The following is a 6,261-nucleotide window of genomic DNA, read 5'->3' as shown; positions in this document are numbered from 1 at the left end:
CTTTTTGGGAGATAACCCATGTGTTATTTTGCTACAGTACTTTGTTTTATATTTGTGTCTTGGAAGTTGTTTACTACTGTAGCAACCTCTCCTTATCTTAGTTTTGTGTTTTGTTGTGCCAAGTAAAGTCGTTGATAGAAAGGTTGATACTAGATTTGGATTACTGCGCAGAAACAGATTTCTTTGCTGTCACGAATCTGGGTCTAATTCTCTGTAGGTAACTCAGAAAATTAAGCCAATTTACGTGAGTGATCCTCAGATATGTACGCAACTTTCATTCAATTTGGGCATTTTCATTTGAGCAAGTCTGGTGCCCTAATAAAATCCATCTTTACGGACTGATCTGTTTTGACAGATTCTGCCTTTTATTTCGCATTGCCTCTTTTGCTATGTTGGATGAATTTCTTTGATCCATTAATGTCCAGTAGCTTTATGCAATGTCCAGAAGTGTTAAGAATGATTGTGTCACCTCTGAACATGTTAATTTTTATTGTGCACTAACCCTCTAATGAGTTGTTTCGAGTTTGGTGTGGAGGAAGTTTTCAAGGGTCAAGAGAGGAGGATGATATACTATGATCAAGGAGAGTGAAAGCTCTAAGCTTGGGGATGCCCCGGTGGTTCACCCCTGCATATTCTAAGAAGACTCAAGCGTCTAAGCTTGGGGATGCCCAAGGCATCCCCTTCTTCATCGACGACATTATCAGGTTCCTCCCCTGAAACTATATTTTTATTCCGTCACATCTTATGTACTTTACTTGGAGCGTCTGTGTGCTTTTGTTTTTGTTTTTGTTTGAATAAATGCTTGTTTGGGAGAGAGACACGCTCCGCTGTAGCATATGGACAAGTATGTCCTTAGGCTCTACTCATAGTATTCATGGCGAAGTTTCTTCTTCGTTAAATTGTTATATGGTTGGAATTGGAAAATGCTACATGTAGTAATTCTAAAATGTCTTGGATAATTTGATACTTGGCAATTGTTGTGCTCATGTTTAAGCTCTTGCATCATATACTTTGCACCCATTAATGAAGAAACACTTAGAGCTTGCTAATTTGGTTTGCATATTTGGTTTCTCTAGAGTCTAGATAATATCTAGTATTGAGTTTTGAACAACAAGGAAGACGGTGTGGAGTCTTATAATATTTACAATATGTCTTTTATGTGAGTTTTGCTGCACCGTTCATCCTTGTGTTTGTTTCAAAATAACCTTTCTAGCCTAAACCTTGTATCGAGAGGGAATACTTCTCATGCCTCCCAAATCCTTGAGCCAACCACTATGCCATTTGTGTCCACCATACCTACCTACTACATGGTATTTATCCGCCATTCCAAAGTAAATTGCTTGAGTGCTACCTTTAAAATTCCATCATTCACCTTTGCAATATATAGCTCATGGGACAAATAGCTTAAAAACTATTGTGGTATTGAATATGTACTTATGCACTTTATCTCTTATTAAGTTGCTTGTTGTGCGATAACCATGCTTCGGGGACGCCATCAACTATTCTTTGTTGAATATCATGTGAGTTGCTATGCATGTCCGTCTTGTCTGAAGTAAGAGAGATCTACCACCTTTATGGTTGGAGCATGCATATTGTTAGAGAAGAACATTGGGCCGCTAACTAAAGCCATGAATCATGGTGGAAGTTTCAGTTTTGGACATATATCCTCAATCTCATATGAGAATAATAATTGTTGCCACATGCTTATGCATTAAAGAGGAGTCCATTATCCGTTGTCCATGTTGTCCCGGTATGGATGTCTAAGTTGAGAATAATCAAAAGCGAGAAATCCAAAATGCGAGCTTTCTCCTTAGACCTTTGTACGGAGCGGCATGGAGGTACCCCATTGTGACACTTGGTTAAAACATGTGTATTGCGATGATCCGGTAGTCCAAGCTAATTAGGACAAGGTGCGGGCACTATTAGTATACTATGCATGAGGCTTGCAACTTGTAAGATATAATTTACATAACTCATATGCTTTATTACTACCGTTGACAAAATTGTTTCATGTTTTCAAAATAAAAGCTCTAGCACAAATATAGCAATCGATGCTTTCCTCTTTGAAGGACCATTCTTTTTACTTTTATGTTGAGTCAGTTCACCTATCTCTCTCCATCTCAAGAAGCAAACACTTGTGTGAACTGTGCATTGATTCCTACATACTTGCATATTGTACTTGTTATATTACTCTATGTTGACAATTATCCATGAGATATACATGTTACAAGTTGAAAGCAACCGCTGAAACTTAATCTTCCTTTGTGTTGCTTCAATACCTTTACTTTGATTTATTGCTTTATGAGTTAACTCTTATGCAAGACTTATTGATGCTTGTCTTGAAGTACTATTCATGAAAAGTCTTTGCTTTACGATTCACTTGTTTACTCATGTCATTACCATTGTTTTGATCGCTGCATTCATTACATATGTTTACAAATAGTATGATCAAGGTTATGATGGCATGTCACTTCGGAAATTATCTTTGTTATCGTTTTACCTGCTCGGGACGAGCAGAACTAAGCTTGGGGATGCTGATACGTCTCCAACGTATCGATAATTTCTTATGATCCATGCCATATTATTGATGATACCTACATGTTTTATGCACACTTTATGTCATATTCGTGTATTTTCTGGAACTAACCTATTAACAAGATGCCGAAGAGCCGATTCGTTGTTTTCTGCTGTTTTTGGTTTCAGAAATCCTAGTAACGAAATATTCTCGGAATTGGACGAAATCAAAACCCGGGGTCCTATTTTGCCACGAAGCTTCCGGAAGACCGAAGAGGAGTCGAAGTGGGGCCACGAGGGGCCGCCACCATAGGGCGGCGCGGCCCGAGGCCTTGGCCGCGCCGACCTCGTGGTGTGGGGCCCTCGTGTGGCCCCCACGTTGCCCTTCCGCCTACTTAAAGCCTCCGTCGCGAAACCCCCGATGCGAAGAACCACGATACGGAAAACCTTCCGGAGCCGCCGCCATCGCGAAGCCAAGATCCGGGGGACAGGAGTCTCCGTTCCGGCACCCCGCCGGAGCGGGGAAGTGCCCCGGAAGGCTCCTCCATCGACACCACCGCCATCTCCATCAACGCTGCTCGTCTCCCATGAGGAGGGAGTAGTTCTCCATCGAGGCTCGGGGCTGTACCGGTAGCTATGTGGTTCATCTCTCTCCTATGTACTTCAATACAATAATCTCATGAGCTGCCTTACATGATTGAGATTCATATGATGATGCTTGTAATCTAGATGTCATTATGCTAGTCAAGTGGGTTTTACTTATGTGATCTCCGGAGACTCCTTGTCCCACGTGTGTAAAGGTGACAGTGTGTGCACCGTGTGGGTCTCTTAGGCTATATTTCACAGAATACTTATTCACTGTTATATCTCTTTATGATTGCAATGTGTTTTGTATCACAATTTATCTATGTGCTACTCTAGTAATGTTATTAAAGTAGTTTATTCCTCCTGCACGGTGTAATGGTGACAGTGTGTGCATCCGTGTTAGTACTTGGCGTATGCTATGATCATGATCTCTTGTAGATCATGAAGTTAACTATTGCTATGATGGTATTGATATGATATATTCCTCCTACATAGTGCGAAGGTGACAGTGTGCATGCTGTGTTAGTACTTGGTTTAGTCGTGTTGATCTTTCATGCACTCTAAGGTTATTTAAATATGAACATTGAATTGTGGAGCTTGTTAACTCCGGCATTGAGGGTTCGTGTAATCCTACGCAATGTGTTCATCATCCAACAAGAGTGTAGAGTATGCATTTATCTATTCTGTTATGTGATCAAAGTTGAGAGTGTCCACTAGTGAAAGTCTAATCCCTAGGCCTCGTTCCTAAATACTGCTATCGCTGCTTGTTTACTATTTTACTGCGTTACTACTGCTGCCATATTACCACCATCAACTACATGCCAGCAAGCTATTTTCTGGCGCCGTTACTACTGCTCATATTCATTCATACCACCTGTATTTCACTATCTCTTCGCCGAACTAGTGCACCTATTAGGTGTGTTGGGGACACAAGAGACTTCTTGCTTTGTGGTTGCGGGGTTGCATGAGAGGGATATCTTTGACCTCTTCCTCCCTGAGTTCGATAAACCTTGGGTGATCCACTTAAGGGAAACTTGCTGCTGTTCTACAAACCTCTGCTCTTGGAGGCCCAACACTGTCTACAAGAATAGAAGACCCGTAGACATCAGGCTCTACCGTAGCTATGTGGTTAATCTCTCTCTCTGTACTCCAATACAATGATCTCGTGAATTGCTTTGCATGATTGAGATCCATATGATGAGCTTTGTATCGCTACTAGTTTATGTGCTACTCATGTGATGTTATTAAAGTAGTCTATTCCTCCTGCGTGGTGTAAAGGTGACTAGTGTGTGCACCGTGTGGTTCTTGTCGTAGGCTATGATCATGATATCTTGTAGATTGTGGAGTTAATTATCATTATGATAGTATTGATGTGATCTATTCCTCCTTCATAGTGTAATGTGGACAGTGTGTGCACTATGTTAGTTCTTGGTTTATTTTGCAATGATCTATTATACTCTAAGGTTATTTAAATATGAACATTGAATTGTGGAGCTTGTTAACTCCGGCACTGAGGGTTCGTGTAATCCTACGTAATGTGTTCATCATCCAACAAAAGAGTGTATGTAGCACATAAGAGAAAGATTTATTTATTATGCGATCAATGTTGAGAGTGTCCACTAGTGAAAGTATGATCCCTAGGCCTTGTTTCCAAACATCGAATCTCCGTTTATTTACTTGTTCCGTTGCATGTTTACTCGCTGCCATATTTTATTCAGATTGCTATTACCACTCATATACATCCATACTACTTGTATTTCACTATCTCTTCGCCGAACTAGTGCACCTATACATCCGACAAGTGTATTAGGTGTGTTGGGGACACAAGAGACTCCTTGTATCGTGATTGCGGGGTTGCTTGAGAGGGATATCTTTGACCTCTTCCTCCCCGAGTTCGATAAACCTTGGGTGATCCACTTAAGGGAAACTTGCTGCTCGTTCTACAAACCTCTCGCTCTTGGAGGCCCAACACTCGTCTACAAGAATAGAAGCACCCGTAGACATCAAGCTATTTTCACGGCGCCGTTGTCGGGGAGGTAAGGTAAAAGGTATTCACATCCTCCGACTACTAAGCTATTTCCTAGCACTGTTGCCGGTGTGTGAGTGCTCGAAGCTATTTCCTTTAGATCCTGCAATTGCATCTTTTTGTTTCTTGTTTTTATTTTCACTAGTTAGGCATAATGGAAAACAACAAAAAAATTAGTGAGCTTTTTAATCTTTTTCCTAATTTAGAATTGTTTGATGCGAAAATTAAAAAACCTATGGAACCTTATCTGCATGATAGTAGCAATGTTATTAGTATGAATGCAATTACTGCTAATGCTATGGAGAAGTCTAAGCTTGGGGAAGCTAGTTTTTGTGATATTTTTAGCTTCCCATCTTTAGGGGAGAAAATTTGCTACGATAATACTTTATCTCCCATATGCGATAACTCTAATGATGCTTGTGATATTTTAAATGCACCTACTGAAAGTATTCCATATAAAATACCAATGAAAATTATTGAACGTGTTATGGATAACCGCTATGAAGGGGATGGAACTGTCCATCCTGGAGATCATTTACTGTTTTTGCATGAATTATGCGGGTTATTCAAGTGTGCAGGTATCTCTATGGATGAAGTGAAGAAGAAATTATTCTCTATGTCGTTGTCTGGTAAAGCGGCGCATTGGCATAAACTGCTGAAGGATGAGCATTCTCTTGATTGGAAGGATATTGTGCCTCTATTTTATTCTAAATTCTATCCTCCAAGTGAAATTCACAAAGACCGAAACCGAATATATAATTTCTGGCCTCATGATGGAGAGAGTATTGCCCAAGCATGGGAGAGATTGAAGTCTTTAATGCTCAAATGCCCCAATCATGAGCTTCCGGGTAATATCATCATTGATAATTTCTATGCAAGACTTTCTTTTCAAGATAAGACCTTGCTGGATACTACTTGTTACGGATCATTCACGCGCAACAAAGAAGAGTTTAAAAGGGACCTTCTTGATCGGATTAAGGAGAACGCTGAAGATTGGGAGAACGACAAAGGTAAAGAGTCAGGTATAAATTATGATTATGAATGCATTGAAACTTTTATGGATACCGATAAATTTTGAAATATGAGTGCTACTTATGGTCTTGACTCTCAAGTTGCTGCAAATCTTTATAAAGCCT

The sequence above is a fragment of the Lolium rigidum genome, chromosome 2, assembly GCF_022539505.1.
Source record: "Lolium rigidum isolate FL_2022 chromosome 2, APGP_CSIRO_Lrig_0.1, whole genome shotgun sequence".
NCBI lineage: Eukaryota > Viridiplantae > Streptophyta > Magnoliopsida > Poales > Poaceae > Lolium > Lolium rigidum.
Note: the sequence above shows the minus strand (reverse complement) of the source record.